General features: G+C 37.6%; 31 non-coding genes across 31 annotated transcripts; all 31 read right to left on the reverse strand.

Annotated features, from left to right (window-relative positions):
- Positions 1 to 5,364: 5,364 nt before the first annotated feature.
- On the reverse strand, positions 5,365 to 5,436 carry Trnaa-cgc (transfer RNA alanine (anticodon CGC)). The gene has a single exon. It is a non-coding gene; the product is annotated as a tRNA-Ala (tRNA).
- Positions 5,437 to 5,676: 240 nt separating this feature from the next.
- Positions 5,677 to 5,748, reverse strand: Trnaa-ugc (transfer RNA alanine (anticodon UGC)). The gene has a single exon. It is a non-coding gene; the product is annotated as a tRNA-Ala (tRNA).
- Positions 5,749 to 5,957: 209 nt separating this feature from the next.
- Positions 5,958 to 6,029, reverse strand: Trnae-cuc (transfer RNA glutamic acid (anticodon CUC)). The gene has a single exon. It is a non-coding gene; the product is annotated as a tRNA-Glu (tRNA).
- A 632-nt stretch (positions 6,030 to 6,661) lies between these two features.
- On the reverse strand, positions 6,662 to 6,733 carry Trnaa-cgc (transfer RNA alanine (anticodon CGC)). The gene has a single exon. It is a non-coding gene; the product is annotated as a tRNA-Ala (tRNA).
- A 240-nt stretch (positions 6,734 to 6,973) lies between these two features.
- Trnaa-ugc (transfer RNA alanine (anticodon UGC)) lies at positions 6,974 to 7,045 on the reverse strand. The gene has a single exon. It is a non-coding gene; the product is annotated as a tRNA-Ala (tRNA).
- A 210-nt stretch (positions 7,046 to 7,255) lies between these two features.
- Positions 7,256 to 7,327, reverse strand: Trnae-cuc (transfer RNA glutamic acid (anticodon CUC)). The gene has a single exon. It is a non-coding gene; the product is annotated as a tRNA-Glu (tRNA).
- Positions 7,328 to 7,961: 634 nt separating this feature from the next.
- Trnaa-cgc (transfer RNA alanine (anticodon CGC)) lies at positions 7,962 to 8,033 on the reverse strand. Its single transcript has one exon. It is a non-coding gene; the product is annotated as a tRNA-Ala (tRNA).
- A 240-nt stretch (positions 8,034 to 8,273) lies between these two features.
- Positions 8,274 to 8,345, reverse strand: Trnaa-ugc (transfer RNA alanine (anticodon UGC)). The gene has a single exon. It is a non-coding gene; the product is annotated as a tRNA-Ala (tRNA).
- A 210-nt stretch (positions 8,346 to 8,555) lies between these two features.
- On the reverse strand, positions 8,556 to 8,627 carry Trnae-cuc (transfer RNA glutamic acid (anticodon CUC)). Its single transcript has one exon. It is a non-coding gene; the product is annotated as a tRNA-Glu (tRNA).
- Positions 8,628 to 9,261: 634 nt separating this feature from the next.
- Positions 9,262 to 9,333, reverse strand: Trnaa-cgc (transfer RNA alanine (anticodon CGC)). The gene has a single exon. It is a non-coding gene; the product is annotated as a tRNA-Ala (tRNA).
- A 240-nt stretch (positions 9,334 to 9,573) lies between these two features.
- On the reverse strand, positions 9,574 to 9,645 carry Trnaa-ugc (transfer RNA alanine (anticodon UGC)). Its single transcript has one exon. It is a non-coding gene; the product is annotated as a tRNA-Ala (tRNA).
- Positions 9,646 to 9,855: 210 nt separating this feature from the next.
- On the reverse strand, positions 9,856 to 9,927 carry Trnae-cuc (transfer RNA glutamic acid (anticodon CUC)). The gene has a single exon. It is a non-coding gene; the product is annotated as a tRNA-Glu (tRNA).
- Positions 9,928 to 10,561: 634 nt separating this feature from the next.
- Positions 10,562 to 10,633, reverse strand: Trnaa-cgc (transfer RNA alanine (anticodon CGC)). Its single transcript has one exon. It is a non-coding gene; the product is annotated as a tRNA-Ala (tRNA).
- Positions 10,634 to 10,873: 240 nt separating this feature from the next.
- On the reverse strand, positions 10,874 to 10,945 carry Trnaa-ugc (transfer RNA alanine (anticodon UGC)). Its single transcript has one exon. It is a non-coding gene; the product is annotated as a tRNA-Ala (tRNA).
- A 210-nt stretch (positions 10,946 to 11,155) lies between these two features.
- On the reverse strand, positions 11,156 to 11,227 carry Trnae-cuc (transfer RNA glutamic acid (anticodon CUC)). The gene has a single exon. It is a non-coding gene; the product is annotated as a tRNA-Glu (tRNA).
- Positions 11,228 to 11,861: 634 nt separating this feature from the next.
- Trnaa-cgc (transfer RNA alanine (anticodon CGC)) lies at positions 11,862 to 11,933 on the reverse strand. Its single transcript has one exon. It is a non-coding gene; the product is annotated as a tRNA-Ala (tRNA).
- Positions 11,934 to 12,173: 240 nt separating this feature from the next.
- On the reverse strand, positions 12,174 to 12,245 carry Trnaa-ugc (transfer RNA alanine (anticodon UGC)). Its single transcript has one exon. It is a non-coding gene; the product is annotated as a tRNA-Ala (tRNA).
- Positions 12,246 to 12,455: 210 nt separating this feature from the next.
- On the reverse strand, positions 12,456 to 12,527 carry Trnae-cuc (transfer RNA glutamic acid (anticodon CUC)). Its single transcript has one exon. It is a non-coding gene; the product is annotated as a tRNA-Glu (tRNA).
- Positions 12,528 to 13,161: 634 nt separating this feature from the next.
- Positions 13,162 to 13,233, reverse strand: Trnaa-cgc (transfer RNA alanine (anticodon CGC)). Its single transcript has one exon. It is a non-coding gene; the product is annotated as a tRNA-Ala (tRNA).
- Positions 13,234 to 13,473: 240 nt separating this feature from the next.
- On the reverse strand, positions 13,474 to 13,545 carry Trnaa-ugc (transfer RNA alanine (anticodon UGC)). Its single transcript has one exon. It is a non-coding gene; the product is annotated as a tRNA-Ala (tRNA).
- Positions 13,546 to 13,755: 210 nt separating this feature from the next.
- Positions 13,756 to 13,827, reverse strand: Trnae-cuc (transfer RNA glutamic acid (anticodon CUC)). Its single transcript has one exon. It is a non-coding gene; the product is annotated as a tRNA-Glu (tRNA).
- A 634-nt stretch (positions 13,828 to 14,461) lies between these two features.
- Trnaa-cgc (transfer RNA alanine (anticodon CGC)) lies at positions 14,462 to 14,533 on the reverse strand. The gene has a single exon. It is a non-coding gene; the product is annotated as a tRNA-Ala (tRNA).
- A 240-nt stretch (positions 14,534 to 14,773) lies between these two features.
- On the reverse strand, positions 14,774 to 14,845 carry Trnaa-ugc (transfer RNA alanine (anticodon UGC)). The gene has a single exon. It is a non-coding gene; the product is annotated as a tRNA-Ala (tRNA).
- Positions 14,846 to 15,054: 209 nt separating this feature from the next.
- Positions 15,055 to 15,126, reverse strand: Trnae-cuc (transfer RNA glutamic acid (anticodon CUC)). Its single transcript has one exon. It is a non-coding gene; the product is annotated as a tRNA-Glu (tRNA).
- A 632-nt stretch (positions 15,127 to 15,758) lies between these two features.
- On the reverse strand, positions 15,759 to 15,830 carry Trnaa-cgc (transfer RNA alanine (anticodon CGC)). The gene has a single exon. It is a non-coding gene; the product is annotated as a tRNA-Ala (tRNA).
- Positions 15,831 to 16,070: 240 nt separating this feature from the next.
- Trnaa-ugc (transfer RNA alanine (anticodon UGC)) lies at positions 16,071 to 16,142 on the reverse strand. The gene has a single exon. It is a non-coding gene; the product is annotated as a tRNA-Ala (tRNA).
- A 210-nt stretch (positions 16,143 to 16,352) lies between these two features.
- On the reverse strand, positions 16,353 to 16,424 carry Trnae-cuc (transfer RNA glutamic acid (anticodon CUC)). Its single transcript has one exon. It is a non-coding gene; the product is annotated as a tRNA-Glu (tRNA).
- A 634-nt stretch (positions 16,425 to 17,058) lies between these two features.
- Positions 17,059 to 17,130, reverse strand: Trnaa-cgc (transfer RNA alanine (anticodon CGC)). The gene has a single exon. It is a non-coding gene; the product is annotated as a tRNA-Ala (tRNA).
- A 240-nt stretch (positions 17,131 to 17,370) lies between these two features.
- On the reverse strand, positions 17,371 to 17,442 carry Trnaa-ugc (transfer RNA alanine (anticodon UGC)). Its single transcript has one exon. It is a non-coding gene; the product is annotated as a tRNA-Ala (tRNA).
- A 210-nt stretch (positions 17,443 to 17,652) lies between these two features.
- On the reverse strand, positions 17,653 to 17,724 carry Trnae-cuc (transfer RNA glutamic acid (anticodon CUC)). The gene has a single exon. It is a non-coding gene; the product is annotated as a tRNA-Glu (tRNA).
- Positions 17,725 to 18,358: 634 nt separating this feature from the next.
- Trnaa-cgc (transfer RNA alanine (anticodon CGC)) lies at positions 18,359 to 18,430 on the reverse strand. The gene has a single exon. It is a non-coding gene; the product is annotated as a tRNA-Ala (tRNA).
- Between the last annotated feature and the right edge of the window lie 43 nt (positions 18,431 to 18,473).

Consider the following 18,473-nt stretch of genomic DNA (forward strand, 5'->3'; position numbering starts at 1 on the left):
TATAACACTTAAAGCATCGGTTTTCTGGACAGTTGGCGTAGACGTGACCACTTTCATAACACTTCGTGCATACCTTTTTCTGGTTGTCATGTACAACTCGGATATATTCGAAAGAGTTTATGCCAGTTGAGAACTTCATTGAATATGGTAAGCTCTGTATTTCACCAGGGAATTTGACTACTGCGAAACGTGTACCATCCGCCACCGAGGTGCCAGGGTACATCCTGCGTTTCAGAGAAGTAACAAGTTCTAAGCCTGCATCTGTTAGCTTTTTAGTAATTTCTTCATCAGTTACATAATATGAAACATTCAAAAAACTTACCAGCTTCTCTTTTGAGAAAATGGCATTTGGTTTAAACGTATTGTTCTTGATTTTAAATCCAGTGTCACAGATAAGTTCCAAAGCATCGTAATCCAACAAAGTAATTTCATATCCGTTTCCACTTTTCGGTACACACGCAGCAACTGTTCCTTCTCCGACTGCTTCTTCAACACTTTTAATAACAGAACCGGCTGATACAGATTTATTGTCTCCAACATCAACAAACACAGTAAGTTCTTTCAGGGTTTTTCGACCTCCCCTCCCACCCGACATGGTGGAGGGAGGAAACACAGTTCAGGTTGATAAAAAGCACAAATACTTATTTAATATCACAGTTAAGGTTAATAATCCAATAAAAGAATATCCACATGTGCGGATGACTCGTAAAAACGAGAAAAACTTTTCGATTTTTCACCCAGCTCAGAAAACGTGGCCGTCGTCTCAAACCGGAAACCGGTGAGAGCGCGGAATCCTAACCACTAGACTACCTGGGACTTACTCTTAACGGGTATACTTACTTACTTAAACAGTCATCCAAGTATGCGTCTGGTGATGGACAGTATTAAGGCGCACTCAGACGTTAAAACCCGGGCTGTCAAATGTAAATAGATACCAGTCAAGTACATTCGACAAATGTCTGTAGTGAACTACGCAGGGCTATAATTGTAAAGTAGGAAGATGTTGTCTGTCAACACTGGACGAATGTATTTTTTTGACTTCTTTCTTTTCCCTCCGAAGGAGTGAAATCTTCACATAGTTCATTTTGCAGCTTACAACTGTTACAGTACTACATTTCCATTTGTGCCCTCAAAAAACACCACCAGTGAGATTTGTGCTAGGTAAATGAACGACAACCATTCTTGGACACATCTTGATGAGACTGACAAAATTGAATTAAGGTGACCGCGCAGCCGACATTATAAATCGAAATAAGTTTCGTCTATAAATATTATTTCATATTTTTTTCAATTACATTTTGCAGCATCGGTTATGGGTAACCTTTAACGTACACTGCAAGTTGTCTGCAAGAGAAAGGAAGACGTTCTTTTAGAAACTGTAGTAGAAGTGTACATATACAATACTGTACGTATGATCACTCTTGGACAGGATGAACAAGGAAAAAAATATGGAGATGCCGGGGATCGAACCCGGGGCCTTTCACATGCGAAGCGAACGCTTTTTTTTATTTTGATAAAATTTTATTCAAATAAATACATTCATAAAAGAATTATTGGGCTAGTCTCCCATTAATTCATATTATCACAGTGTTGGTTAGAATTGTAACAATTATTAACAACAGATCTCAATTAAAACTCAATATGTACTTCATCATTACTTGTCCTTAGTACAGGATTTTTGTTTAAATAATACTTTTCAAATAAATACATGCACTTCTTCTGTTTATAATACAAGTATGCATAACTCACATGTTTTTGCAGAACATTTTTAAAATATGGCACTATGTCTATCAAATGATCATCCTTCATAGAGATATTTCTCCTCTTTACTACACAGAATCTTCTAGCACATAAAACTGTATTCACAAAGTATAAGTTTATATTTTTATCCTTCTTGACTAGACCAAAGTAACATATATATTTGAAATCTAGAGTATTGACAAAGCTAGTAGAACTATTACACAGAATGTTATGTAGGAAATCTTTAAAAAAGTCATTGAACTGAGTCAAACATCTACACGCAATGATCAAGTGCTCCAAGTCTTCATGCACATCTTCGCAAACTGGACACATAGAATCAACAGTAATTTGGCATCTCATCAGTCTCTCCTTAGTGAAGAAAACTCTATGGAAAATTTTGAATGATGACTCAATCCAATCACTTTGTAAAAATGAAAAGTTCAAAACTTTTTGTACTTTTTGAACATCAAAATCTGAAAATATTTCACACCAGTATTTTACAGAATTAGGTTCTCTTGTTAATGTCTTTAACAGTATATCATAAAATGATCTTGTTGTATTAGGTAAAGCATACTTTCTACCATTAACGCTGTAAATTATATTTAAAACAGTTGCTTTACAAGTGTTTGCATTTTCTTCAACTAAAACTACATAATCTTGTGGAATACATTGCTTAATACATTTCACTACTTTAATAATTTTATCAACGGAAACATCAGGGAACTTTTGAGATACAATATCTTGAATATAAGTGTCCTTCATAAAACCTCTCTTGCATTCATAAGCTAAGTCCTTAATCTTGATAATACCTGCTTCTATAAATGTTCTCATATATAACATACTATCACCATTCACAATCATTGGATTACAGAAGAGGGGAATATCAAAAACGTTAGTCACATTAATTTCTATTTCCATACAATGACGTATCTTCCCCCATGCATACAACATACATTTATAAAAATCAGGCAAACATCCTAATTGTCTATGAGTAAAATCGCAATACAATATTTCAACACCAAGATTCATTCCTTGTACTTTAGAAAAGAAATAAAGACATGTAACTTTCCAAAACGCATTATAATCCATATCTAATAGCCTCTTTAAAAACTTTAGTCTAAATGCATACATTTTATGAAAAATTTCAGGAAAATTTAAACCACCATCTAACACCTTATTAGTTATTACATCATAAGCAACTAGAGATGGTTTATCATTCCACAAAAAATCAATACATATCTTCTTAATTTCTAAATAATGTTTTTCTGGTATATTAACAACCATAAGAGTATACCAAAGTTTACTCATCAATAAAGTATTTATTACAGTTAATTTACCATGTATTGATAAGTGTCTCATTTTCCAAAAATTCAATGGCTTCAAAATAGATTGTACTTTGCAATCCCAATTCAAACTATCACAAAGAGATTTATCCTTACCAATCCATATGCCTAAAAGCTGTAAAACCCCATCACACTCTCTAATACTCCAAGCATCTAACTCATGTTTTGAAATAGTTCCAGTTCCCAATGCCAAAATTTCTGATTTATCCTTATTTAATTTTGCCCCAGATGCTTGTTCATACAAATGTAAAACTCTAAAGGCTTCATCTACTGAATTTTTGTCAGACAAAATTAAAGTAGTGTCATCAGCATGTGAAAAAATCTTTTCTTCAACGTTTGTATTAGGAATATTCAAACCTCTAATACTACTATTCTTTTTAATCATTGTACGCAATGGTTCAGCTACTAATACATATAATAAAGCTGATATAGGACAACCTTGCTTTACAGAGTTCTTTAATTGAAAATATTTGGACAGGAACCCATTACACTTGACAGTGCTGAAAATGTCAGTATAAAATATTTTTATCCAAGAAATAAATTTCTCCCCAAATCCAAATTTCTGCAAGACAGAAAATAAATATTCATGTCCAACCCTGTCAAATGCTTTTTCCTGATCAAGTTTCAACAAGTAACATTCTAAATCATCCATTTCAACCAAATCAATAATATCTCTAACATTTGCAGTAGTGTCAGAAATGTCTTTACCTATAATACAGCAACTTTGAGTAGGTGATATAATTTTTGGTAATACAAACTTAAACCTGTTAGCCATTACTCTTGCTAGTATTTTATAATCCACATTTAATAAAGTTATAGGTCTGAATTTTTTAAGTTCAGATTTGTCACCTCTATTCTTATATATCAAATTAATCATGCCATATCTCATAGACCTAGATAAAACTTTATTTTCTTCAATACTATCATAAATATATTTCAATACAGGTTTCAATTCATTTAAAAAATAAAGATAGAATTCAACAGTCAATCCATCAGAGCCAGGCGTTTTGCCTTTTTTCATTCCTTTCAATGATTGTTCAATCTCATCAATACATATATCATCATCACATTTAGTAATATCAATATCATCAACTTTAACATCAACACAATCTAACATGTCATTGATTGCATTATTGTCAGTATTTACACATGAAAACAATTTTTCATAAAAATTATGCACAACATCTAATAATTCCACAGTACTACTAACAGCATTACCATCACAATTTCTCAAAGTACTTATCAAATTCTTATTTTGTTTATATTTTTCTAGACTTAAGAAATAAGCAGTATTCTTGTCACTTTCTAAGGCATGTTGACATTTAGACCTTAATATAGCACCATTACATCTATGTTTTTCTATAGCTTCAAGTTCATCTTTTAATTCTAAATATTTTACATAATCAATTTCTATACCACATGCAGACTTCACTGACAATTCTTGTAACTTATTTTGCAATTTAAAATATTCTTTGCTTCTCTCTTTCTGATTTTCTTTGCCATAGATTTGACTTATTCTCTTAATACTAAATTTCAAATTATCCCACCAAATGAGAGGGTTTGAATAATAAAAATCTGAACATATTTCATCTTCTAATAACTTTCTGATTCTTGTTACATATTTTTCATTATCTAATAAGGAATAGTTAAAAATCCAGATACCTGGTCCTCTTTCAACCTCTGTAAAATCTAATTTCATGCTAACAATACAGTGATCACTAAAACAAGTATCTCTATAAAAAATATTTTTAATACAGGGCTTAACATTACTAGAAACTAAAAAATAGTCAATTCTACTCTGTGTCAAAAAACCTTGTACAACTTGTTTTCGTGAAAACATTTTGACACCTGCATTTCTGTCTCTCCAGACATCAAACAAACAATTATCGTGCATCATAGTATTAAGATATTTCACAGACCTATCTGCATAAAAAGCAGTTTTCCCACTTTTATCTAAAGGAGACAGTGCAGTATTAAAATCGCCTGCTACTATAACATATCCGTCTCCTTTAATTTTACTTTTACAATCTTCAAAAAATTCACATTTTGAATTTTGACCGCGCAGCCGACATTATAAATCGAAATAAGTTTCGTCTATAAATATTATTTCATATTTTTTTCAATTACATTTTGCAGCATTGGTTATGGGTAACCTTTAACGTACACTGCAAGTTGTCTGCAAGAGAAAGGAAGACGTTCTTTTAGAAACTGTAGTAGAAGTGTACATATACAATACTGTACGTATGATCACTCTTGGACAGGATGAACAAGGAAAAAAATATGGAGATGCCGGGGATCGAACCCGGGGCCTTTCACATGCGAAGCGAACGCTCTACCACTGAGCTACATCCCCGTCATAGCCTGCTAAAATAATTTAATACTAAATAGTCCACTTGTATTGTAAAACATGGCGAAAACAGGTTACAGTGTCGTAGTAGAGATCAGTCAGGCGGATCGTGCAATTAAAAGACTTCACTCGGAGTTTCAAACGGATGCTACACTAGCTGAAGCAACTGTTCTGTAATTAAAAAACCAGATAAGATGAAATAACATATTATCTTTAAGGAAAAAAGAGGTTAAAAAAATATAGAAGTGGAGATGCCGGGGATCGAACCCGGGGCCTTTCACATGCAAAGCGAACGCTCTACCACTGAGCTACATCCCCTTCTTAATAAACATCTTGCATTTTTTATATTAGTACCTGTTGCGAAACTAGCTCTTCGACTATTAAAGATCGATATGAAAAGAGAGAAGACAAACAATAATGATTGTTTGTAGCCAAACTATTCGCCACAGCATGGTATAAACAAAACAAGGATTTGATAGTTTTAAAATGGCTTCATGGGGGGAAAAAAAACGGAAAGGAAAAAATTATTCCCAGACGGGGAATCGAACCCCGGCCGCCGCGGTGAGAGCGCGGAATCCTAACCACTAGACTACCTGGGACTTACTCTTAACCGGGTATACTTACTTACTTAAACAGTCATCCAAGTATGCGTCTGGTGATGGACAGTATTAAGGCGCACTCAGACGTTAAAACCCGGGCTGTCAAATGTAAATAGATACCAGTCAAGTACATTCGACAAATGTCTGTAGTGAACTACGCAGGGCTATAATTGTAAAGTAGGAAGATGTTGTCTGTCAACACTGGACGAATGTATTTTTTTGACTTCTTTCTTTTCCCTCCGAAGGAGTGAAATCTTCACATAGTTCATTTTGCAGCTTACAACTGTTACAGTACTACATTTCCATTTGTGCCCTCAAAAAACACCACCAGTGAGATTTGTGCTAGGTAAATGAACGACAACCATTCTTGGACACATCTTGATGAGACTGACAAAATTGAATTAAGGTGACCGCGCAGCCGACATTATAAATCGAAATAAGTTTCGTCTATAAATATTATTTCATATTTTTTTCAATTACATTTTGCAGCATTGGTTATGGGTAACCTTTAACGTACACTGCAAGTTGTCTGCAAGAGAAAGGAAGACGTTCTTTTAGAAACTGTAGTAGAAGTGTACATATACAATACTGTACGTATGATCACTTGGACAGGATGAACAAGGAAAAAAATATGGAGATGCCGGGGATCGAACCCGGGGCCTTTCACATGCGAAGCGAACGCTCTACCACTGAGCTACATCCCCGTCATAGCCTGCTAAAATAATTTAATACTAAATAGTCCACTTGTATTGTAAAACATGGCGAAAACAGGTTACAGTGTCGTAGTAGAGATCAGTCAGGCGGATCGTGCAATTAAAAGACTTCACTCGGAGTTTCAAACGGATGCTACACTAGCTGAAGCAACTGTTCTGTAATTAAAAAACCAGATAAGATGAAATAACATATTATCTTTAAGGAAAAAAGAGGTTAAAAAAATATAGAAGTGGAGATGCCGGGGATCGAACCCGGGGCCTTTCACATGCAAAGCGAACGCTCTACCACTGAGCTACATCCCCTTCTTAATAAACATCTTGCATTTTTTATATTAGTACCTGTTGCGAAACTAGCTCTTCGACTATTAAAGATCGATATGAAAAGAGAGAAGACAAACAATAATGATTGTTTGTAGCTAAACTATTCGCCACAGCATGGTATAAACAAAACAAGGATTTGATAGTTTTAAAATGGCTTCATGGGGGAAAAAAAAAACGGAAAGGAAAAAATTATTCCCAGACGGGGAATCGAACCCCGGCCGCCGCGGTGAGAGCGCGGAATCCTAACCACTAGACTACCTGGGACTTACTCTTAACCGGGTATACTTACTTACTTAAACAGTCATCCAAGTATGCGTCTGGTGATGGACAGTATTAAGGCGCACTCAGACGTTAAAACCCGGGCTGTCAAATGTAAATAGATACCAGTCAAGTACATTCGACAAATGTCTGTAGTGAACTACGCAGGGCTATAATTGTAAAGTAGGAAGATGTTGTCTGTCAACACTGGACGAATGTATTTTTTTGACTTCTTTCTTTTCCCTCCGAAGGAGTGAAATCTTCACATAGTTCATTTTGCAGCTTACAACTGTTACAGTACTACATTTCCATTTGTGCCCTCAAAAAACACCACCAGTGAGATTTGTGCTAGGTAAATGAACGACAACCATTCTTGGACACATCTTGCTGAGACTGACAAAATTGAATTAAGGTGACCGCGCAGCCGACATTATAAATCGAAATAAGTTTCGTCTATAAATATTATTTCATATTTTTTTCAATTACATTTTGCAGCATTGGTTATGGGTAACCTTTAACGTACACTGCAAGTTGTCTGCAAGAGAAAGGAAGACGTTCTTTTAGAAACTGTAGTAGAAGTGTACATATACAATACTGTACGTATGATCACTCTTGGACAGGATGAACAAGGAAAAAAATATGGAGATGCCGGGGATCGAACCCGGGGCCTTTCACATGCGAAGCGAACGCTCTACCACTGAGCTACATCCCCGTCATAGCCTGCTAAAATAATTTAATACTAAATAGTCCACTTGTATTGTAAAACATGGCGAAAACAGGTTACAGTGTCGTAGTAGAGATCAGTCAGGCGGATCGTGCAATTAAAAGACTTCACTCGGAGTTTCAAACGGATGCTACACTAGCTGAAGCAACTGTTCTGTAATTAAAAAACCAGATAAGATGAAATAACATATTATCTTTAAGGAAAAAAGAGGTTAAAAAAATATAGAAGTGGAGATGCCGGGGATCGAACCCGGGGCCTTTCACATGCAAAGCGAACGCTCTACCACTGAGCTACATCCCCTTCTTAATAAACATCTTGCATTTTTTATATTAGTACCTGTTGCGAAACTAGCTCTTCGACTATTAAAGATCGATATGAAAAGAGAGAAGACAAACAATAATGATTGTTTGTAGCTAAACTATTCGCCACAGCATGGTATAAACAAAACAAGGATTTGATAGTTTTAAAATGGCTTCATGGGGGAAAAAAAAAACGGAAAGGAAAAAATTATTCCCAGACGGGGAATCGAACCCCGGCCGCCGCGGTGAGAGCGCGGAATCCTAACCACTAGACTACCTGGGACTTACTCTTAACCGGGTATACTTACTTACTTAAACAGTCATCCAAGTATGCGTCTGGTGATGGACAGTATTAAGGCGCACTCAGACGTTAAAACCCGGGCTGTCAAATGTAAATAGATACCAGTCAAGTACATTCGACAAATGTCTGTAGTGAACTACGCAGGGCTATAATTGTAAAGTAGGAAGATGTTGTCTGTCAACACTGGACGAATGTATTTTTTTGACTTCTTTCTTTTCCCTCCGAAGGAGTGAAATCTTCACATAGTTCATTTTGCAGCTTACAACTGTTACAGTACTACATTTCCATTTGTGCCCTCAAAAAACACCACCAGTGAGATTTGTGCTAGGTAAATGAACGACAACCATTCTTGGACACATCTTGCTGAGACTGACAAAATTGAATTAAGGTGACCGCGCAGCCGACATTATAAATCGAAATAAGTTTCGTCTATAAATATTATTTCATATTTTTTTCAATTACATTTTGCAGCATTGGTTATGGGTAACCTTTAACGTACACTGCAAGTTGTCTGCAAGAGAAAGGAAGACGTTCTTTTAGAAACTGTAGTAGAAGTGTACATATACAATACTGTACGTATGATCACTCTTGGACAGGATGAACAAGGAAAAAAATATGGAGATGCCGGGGATCGAACCCGGGGCCTTTCACATGCGAAGCGAACGCTCTACCACTGAGCTACATCCCCGTCATAGCCTGCTAAAATAATTTAATACTAAATAGTCCACTTGTATTGTAAAACATGGCGAAAACAGGTTACAGTGTCGTAGTAGAGATCAGTCAGGCGGATCGTGCAATTAAAAGACTTCACTCGGAGTTTCAAACGGATGCTACACTAGCTGAAGCAACTGTTCTGTAATTAAAAAACCAGATAAGATGAAATAACATATTATCTTTAAGGAAAAAAGAGGTTAAAAAAATATAGAAGTGGAGATGCCGGGGATCGAACCCGGGGCCTTTCACATGCAAAGCGAACGCTCTACCACTGAGCTACATCCCCTTCTTAATAAACATCTTGCATTTTTTATATTAGTACCTGTTGCGAAACTAGCTCTTCGACTATTAAAGATCGATATGAAAAGAGAGAAGACAAACAATAATGATTGTTTGTAGCCAAACTATTCGCCACAGCATGGTATAAACAAAACAAGGATTTGATAGTTTTAAAATGGCTTCATGGGGGAAAAAAAAAACGGAAAGGAAAAAATTATTCCCAGACGGGGAATCGAACCCCGGCCGCCGCGGTGAGAGCGCGGAATCCTAACCACTAGACTACCTGGGACTTACTCTTAACCGGGTATACTTACTTACTTAAACAGTCATCCAAGTATGCGTCTGGTGATGGACAGTATTAAGGCGCACTCAGACGTTAAAACCCGGGCTGTCAAATGTAAATAGATACCAGTCAAGTACATTCGACAAATGTCTGTAGTGAACTACGCAGGGCTATAATTGTAAAGTAGGAAGATGTTGTCTGTCAACACTGGACGAATGTATTTTTTTGACTTCTTTCTTTTCCCTCCGAAGGAGTGAAATCTTCACATAGTTCATTTTGCAGCTTACAACTGTTACAGTACTACATTTCCATTTGTGCCCTCAAAAAACACCACCAGTGAGATTTGTGCTAGGTAAATGAACGACAACCATTCTTGGACACATCTTGCTGAGACTGACAAAATTGAATTAAGGTGACCGCGCAGCCGACATTATAAATCGAAATAAGTTTCGTCTATAAATATTATTTCATATTTTTTTCAATTACATTTTGCAGCATTGGTTATGGGTAACCTTTAACGTACACTGCAAGTTGTCTGCAAGAGAAAGGAAGACGTTCTTTTAGAAACTGTAGTAGAAGTGTACATATACAATACTGTACGTATGATCACTCTTGGACAGGATGAACAAGGAAAAAAATATGGAGATGCCGGGGATCGAACCCGGGGCCTTTCACATGCGAAGCGAACGCTCTACCACTGAGCTACATCCCCGTCATAGCCTGCTAAAATAATTTAATACTAAATAGTCCACTTGTATTGTAAAACATGGCGAAAACAGGTTACAGTGTCGTAGTAGAGATCAGTCAGGCGGATCGTGCAATTAAAAGACTTCACTCGGAGTTTCAAACGGATGCTACACTAGCTGAAGCAACTGTTCTGTAATTAAAAAACCAGATAAGATGAAATAACATATTATCTTTAAGGAAAAAAGAGGTTAAAAAAATATAGAAGTGGAGATGCCGGGGATCGAACCCGGGGCCTTTCACATGCAAAGCGAACGCTCTACCACTGAGCTACATCCCCTTCTTAATAAACATCTTGCATTTTTTATATTAGTACCTGTTGCGAAACTAGCTCTTCGACTATTAAAGATCGATATGAAAAGAGAGAAGACAAACAATAATGATTGTTTGTAGCCAAACTATTCGCCACAGCATGGTATAAACAAAACAAGGATTTGATAGTTTTAAAATGGCTTCATGGGGGAAAAAAAAAACGGAAAGGAAAAAATTATTCCCAGACGGGGAATCGAACCCCGGCCGCCGCGGTGAGAGCGCGGAATCCTAACCACTAGACTACCTGGGACTTACTCTTAACCGGGTATACTTACTTACTTAAACAGTCATCCAAGTATGCGTCTGGTGATGGACAGTATTAAGGCGCACTCAGACGTTAAAACCCGGGCTGTCAAATGTAAATAGATACCAGTCAAGTACATTCGACAAATGTCTGTAGTGAACTACGCAGGGCTATAATTGTAAAGTAGGAAGATGTTGTCTGTCAACACTGGACGAATGTATTTTTTTGACTTCTTTCTTTTCCCTCCGAAGGAGTGAAATCTTCACATAGTTCATTTTGCAGCTTACAACTGTTACAGTTCTACATTTCCATTTGTGCCCTCAAAAAACACCACCAGTGAGATTTGTGCTAGGTAAATGAACGACAACCATTCTTGGACACATCTTGCTGAGACTGACAAAATTGAATTAAGGTGACCGCGCAGCCGACATTATAAATCGAAATAAGTTTCGTCTATAAATATTATTTCATATTTTTTTCAATTACATTTTGCAGCATTGGTTATGGGTAACCTTTAACGTACACTGCAAGTTGTCTGCAAGAGAAAGGAAGACGTTCTTTTAGAAACTGTAGTAGAAGTGTACATATACAATACTGTACGTATGATCACTCTTGGACAGGATGAACAAGGAAAAAAATATGGAGATGCCGGGGATCGAACCCGGGGCCTTTCACATGCGAAGCGAACGCTCTACCACTGAGCTACATCCCCGTCATAGCCTGCTAAAATAATTTAATACTAAATAGTCCACTTGTATTGTAAAACATGGCGAAAACAGGTTACAGTGTCGTAGTAGAGATCAGTCAGGCGGATCGTGCAATTAAAAGACTTCACTCGGAGTTTCAAACGGATGCTACACTAGCTGAAGCAACTGTTCTGTAATTAAAAAACCAGATAAGATGAAATAACATATTATCTTTAAGGAAAAAAGAGGTTAAAAAAATATAGAAGTGGAGATGCCGGGGATCGAACCCGGGGCCTTTCACATGCAAAGCGAACGCTCTACCACTGAGCTACATCCCCTTCTTAATAAACATCTTGCATTTTTTATATTAGTACCTGTTGCGAAACTAGCTCTTCGACTATTAAAGATCGATATGAAAAGAGAGAAGACAAACAATAATGATTGTTTGTAGCCAAACTATTCGCCACAGCATGGTATAAACAAAACAAGGATTTGATAGTTTTAAAATGGCTTCATGGGGGAAAAAAAAAACGGAAAGGAAAAAATTATTCCCAGACGGGGAATCGAACCCCGGCCGCCGCGGTGAGAGCGCGGAATCCTAACCACTAGACTACCTGGGACTTACTCTTAACCGGGTATACTTACTTACTTAAACAGTCATCCAAGTATGCGTCTGGTGATGGACAGTATTAAGGCGCACTCAGACGTTAAAACCCGGGCTGTCAAATGTAAATAGATACCAGTCAAGTACATTCGACAAATGTCTGTAGTGAACTACGCAGGGCTATAATTGTAAAGTAGGAAGATGTTGTCTGTCAACACTGGACGAATGTATTTTTTTGACTTCTTTCTTTTCCCTCCGAAGGAGTGAAATCTTCACATAGTTCATTTTGCAGCTTACAACTGTTACAGTTCTACATTTCCATTTGTGCCCTCAAAAAACACCACCAGTGAGATTTGTGCTAGGTAAATGAACGACAACCATTCTTGGACACATCTTGCTGAGACTGACAAAATTGAATTAAGGTGACCGCGCAGCCGACATTATAAATCGAAATAAGTTTCGTCTATAAATATTATTTCATATTTTTTTCAATTACATTTTGCAGCATTGGTTATGGGTAACCTTTAACGTACACTGCAAGTTGTCTGCAAGAGAAAGGAAGACGTTCTTTTAGAAACTGTAGTAGAAGTGTACATATACAATACTGTACGTATGATCACTCTTGGACAGGATGAACAAGAAAAAAAATATGGAGATGCCGGGGATCGAACCCGGGGCCTTTCACATGCGAAGCGAACGCTCTACCACTGAGCTACATCCCCGTCATAGCCTGCTAAAATAATTTAATACTAAATAGTCCACTTGTATTGTAAAACATGGCGAAAACAGGTTACAGTGTCGTAGTAGAGATCAGTCAGGCGGATCGTGCAATTAAAAGACTTCACTCGGAGTTTCAAACGGATGCTACACTAGCTGAAGCAACTGTTCTGTAATTAAAAAACCAGATAAGATGAAATAACATATTATCTTTAAGGAAAAAAGAGGTTAAAAAAGTATAGAAGTGGAGATGCCGGGGATCGAACCCGGGGCCTTTCACATGCAAAGCGAACGCTCTACCACTGAGCTACATCCCCTTCTTAATAAACATCTTGCATTTTTTATATTAGTACCTGTTGCGAAACTAGCTCTTCGACTATTAAAGATCGATATGAAAAGAGAGAAGACAAACAATAATGATTGTTTGTAGCCAAACTATTCGCCACAGCATGGTATAAACAAAACAAGGATTTGATAGTTTTAAAATGGCTTCATGGGGGAAAAAAAAAACGGAAAGGAAAAAATTATTCCCAGACGGGGAATCGAACCCCGGCCGCCGCGGTGAGAGCGCGGAATCCTAACCACTAGACTACCTGGGACTTACTCTTAACCGGGTATACTTACTTACTTAAACAGTCATCCAAGTATGCGTCTGGTGATGGACAGTATTAAGGCGCACTCAGACGTTAAAACCCGGGCTGTCAAATGTAAATAGATACCAGTCAAGTACATTCGACAAATGTCTGTAGTGAACTACGCAGGGCTATAATTGTAAAGTAGGAAGATGTTGTCTGTCAACACTGGACGAATGTATTTTTTTGACTTCTTTCTTTTCCCTCCGAAGGAGTGAAATCTTCACATAGTTCATTTTGCAGCTTACAACTGTTACAGTACTACATTTCCATTTGTGCCCTCAAAAAACACCACCAGTGAGATTTGTGCTAGGTAAATGAACGACAACCATTCTTGGACACATCTTGATGAGACTGACAAAATTGAATTAAGGTGACCGCGCAGCCGACATTATAAATCGAAATAAGTTTCGTCTATAAATATTATTTCATATTTTTTTCAATTACATTTTGCAGCATCGGTTATGGGTAACCTTTAACGTACACTGCAAGTTGTCTGCAAGAGAAAGGAAGACGTTCTTTTAGAAACTGTAGTAGAAGTGTACATATACAATACTGTACGTATGATCACTCTTGGACAGGATGAACAAGGAAAAAAATATGGAGATGCCGGGGATCGAACCCGGGGCCTTTCACATGCGAAGCGAACGCTCTACCACTGAGCTACATCCCCGTCATAGCCTGCTAAAATAATTTAATACTAAATAGTCCACTTGTATTGTAAAACATGGCGAAAACAGGTTACAGTGTCGTAGTAGAGATCAGTCAGGCGGATCGTGCAATTAAAAGACTTCACTCGGAGTTTCAAACGGATGCTACACTAGCTGAAGCAACTGTTCTGTAATTAAAAAACCAGATAAGATGAAATAACATATTATCTTTAAGGAAAAAAGAGGTTAAAAAAATATAGAAGTGGAGATGCCGGGGATCGAACCCGGGGCCTTTCACATGCAAAGCGAACGCTCTACCACTGAGCTACATCCCCTTCTTAATAAACATCTTGCATTTTTTATATTAGTACCTGTTGCGAAACTAGCTCTTCGACTATTAAAGATCGATATGAAAAGAGAGAAGACAAACAATAATGATTGTTTGTAGCCAAACTATTCGCCACAGCATGGTATAAACAAAACAAGGATTTGATAGTTTTAAAATGGCTTCATGGGGGGAAAAAAAACGGAAAGGAAAAAATTATTCCCAGACGGGGAATCGAACCCCGGCCGCCGCGGTGAGAGCGCGGAATCCTAACCACTAGACTACCTGGGACTTACTCTTAACCGGGTATACTTACTTACTTAAACAGTCATCCAAGTATGCGTCTGGTGATGGACAGTATTAAGGCGCACTCAGACGTTAAAACCCGGGCTGTCAAATGTAAATAGATACCAGTCAAGTACATTCGACAAATGTCTGTAGTGAACTACGCAGGGCTATAATTGTAAAGTAGGAAGATGTTGTCTGTCAACACTGGACGAATGTATTTTTTTGACTTCTTTCTTTTCCCTCCGAAGGAGTGAAATCTTCACATAGTTCATTTTGCAGCTTACAACTGTTACAGTACTACATTTCCATTTGTGCCCTCAAAAAACACCACCAGTGAGATTTGTGCTAGGTAAATGAACGACAACCATTCTTGGACACATCTTGATGAGACTGACAAAATTGAATTAAGGTGACCGCGCAGCCGACATTATAAATCGAAATAAGTTTCGTCTATAAATATTATTTCATATTTTTTTCAATTACATTTTGCAGCATTGGTTATGGGTAACCTTTAACGTACACTGCAAGTTGTCTGCAAGAGAAAGGAAGACGTTCTTTTAGAAACTGTAGTAGAAGTGTACATATACAATACTGTACGTATGATCACTTGGACAGGATGAACAAGGAAAAAAATATGGAGATGCCGGGGATCGAACCCGGGGCCTTTCACATGCGAAGCGAACGCTCTACCACTGAGCTACATCCCCGTCATAGCCTGCTAAAATAATTTAATACTAAATAGTCCACTTGTATTGTAAAACATGGCGAAAACAGGTTACAGTGTCGTAGTAGAGATCAGTCAGGCGGATCGTGCAATTAAAAGACTTCACTCGGAGTTTCAAACGGATGCTACACTAGCTGAAGCAACTGTTCTGTAATTAAAAAACCAGATAAGATGAAATAACATATTATCTTTAAGGAAAAAAGAGGTTAAAAAAATATAGAAGTGGAGATGCCGGGGATCGAACCCGGGGCCTTTCACATGCAAAGCGAACGCTCTACCACTGAGCTACATCCCCTTCTTAATAAACATCTTGCATTTTTTATATTAGTACCTGTTGCGAAACTAGCTCTTCGACTATTAAAGATCGATATGAAAAGAGAGAAGACAAACAATAATGATTGTTTGTAGCTAAACTATTCGCCACAGCATGGTATAAACAAAACAAGGATTTGATAGTTTTAAAATGGCTTCATGGGGGAAAAAAAAAACGGAAAGGAAAAAATTATTCCCAGACGGGGAATCGAACCCCGGCCGCCGCGGTGAGAGCGCGGAATCCTAACCACTAGACTACCTGGGACTTACTCTTAACCGGGTATACTTACTTACTTAAACAGTCATCCAAGTATGCGTCTGGTGATGGACAGTATTAAGGCGCACTCAGACGTTAAAACCCGGGCTGTCAAATGTAAATAGATACCAGTCAAGTACATTCGACAAATGTCTGTAGTGAACTACGCAGGGCTATAATTGTAAAGTAGGAAGATGTTGTCTGTCAACACTGGACGAATGTATTTTTTTGACTTCTTTCTTTTCCCTCCGAAGGAGTGAAATCTTCACATAGTTCATTTTGCAGCTTACAACTGTTACAGTACTACATTTCCATTTGTGCCCTCAAAAAACACCACCAGTGAGATTTGTGCTAGGTAAATGAACGACAACCATTCTTGGACACATCTTGCTGAGACTGACAAAATTGAATTAAGGTGACCGCGCAGCCGACATTATAAATCGAAATAAGTTTCGTCTATAAATATTATTTCATATTTTTTTCAATTACATTTTGCAGCATTGGTTATGGGTAACCTTTAACGTACACTGCAAGTTGTCTGCAAGAGAAAGGAAGACGTTCTTTTAGAAACTGTAGTAGAAGTGTACATATACAATACTGTACGTATGATCACTCTTGGACAGGATGAACAAGGAAAAAAATATGGAGATGCCGGGGATCGAACCCGGGGCCTTTCACATGCGAAGCGAACGCTCTACCACTGAGCTACATCCCCGTCATAGCCTGCTAAAATAATTTAATACTAAATAGTCCACTTGTATTGTAAAACATGGCGAAAACAGGTTACAGTGTCGTAGTAGAGATCAGTCAGGCGGATCGTGCAATTAAAAGACTTCACTCGGAGTTTCAAACGGATGCTACACTAGCTGAAGCAACTGTTCTGTAATTAAAAAACCAGATAAGATGAAATAACATATTATCTTTAAGGAAAAAAGAGGTTAAAAAAATATAGAAGTGGAGATGCCGGGGATCGAACCCGGGGCCTTTCACATGCAAAGCGAACGCTCTACCACTGAGCTACATCCCCTTCTTAATAAACATCTTGCATTTTTTATATTAGTACCTGTTGCGAAACTAGCTCTTCGACTATTAAAGATCGATATGAAAAGAGAGAAGACAAACAATAATGATTGTTTGTAGCTAAACTATTCGCCACAGCATGGTATAAACAAAACAAGGATTTGATAGTTTTAAAATGGCTTCATGGGGGAAAAAAAAAACGGAAAGGAAAAAATTATTCCCAGACGGGGAATCGAACCCCGGCCGCCGCGGTGAGAGCGCGGAATCCTAACCACTAGACTACCTGGGACTTACTCTTAACCGGGTATACTTACTTACTTAAACAGTCATCCAAGTATGCGTCTGGTGATGGACAGTATTAAGGCGCACTCAGACGTTAAAACCCGGGCTGTCAAATGTAAATAGATACCAGTCAAGTACATTCGACAAATGTCTGTAGTGAACTACGCAGGGCTATAATTGTAAAGTAGGAAGATGTTGTCTGTCAACACTGGACGAATGTATTTTTTTGACTTCTTTCTTTTCCCTCCGAAGGAGTGAAATCTTCACATAGTTCATTTTGCAGCTTACAACTGTTACAGTACTACATTTCCATTTGTGCCCTCAAAAAACACCACCAGTGAGATTTGTGCTAGGTAAATGAACGACAACCATTCTTGGACACATCTTGCTGAGACTGACAAAATTGAATTAAGGTGACCGCGCAGCCGACATTATAAATCGAAATAAGTTTCGTCTATAAATATTATTTCATATTTTTTTCAATTACATTTTGCAGCATTGGTTATGGGTAACCTTTAACGTACACTGCAAGTTGTCTGCAAGAGAAAGGAAGACGTTCTTTTAGAAACTGTAGTAGAAGTGTACATATACAATACTGTACGTATGATCACTCTTGGACAGGATGAACAAGGAAAAAAATATGGAGATGCCGGGGATCGAACCCGGGGCCTTTCACATGCGAAGCGAACGCTCTACCACTGAGCTACATCCCCGTCATAGCCTGCTAAAATAATTTAATACTAAATAGTCCACTTG

The sequence above is a fragment of the Perna viridis genome, chromosome 11 (assembly GCF_037379345.1).
Source record: "Perna viridis isolate PV_CMFRI_1.1 ecotype Kerala chromosome 11, ASM3737934v1, whole genome shotgun sequence".
NCBI lineage: Eukaryota > Metazoa > Mollusca > Bivalvia > Mytilida > Mytilidae > Perna > Perna viridis.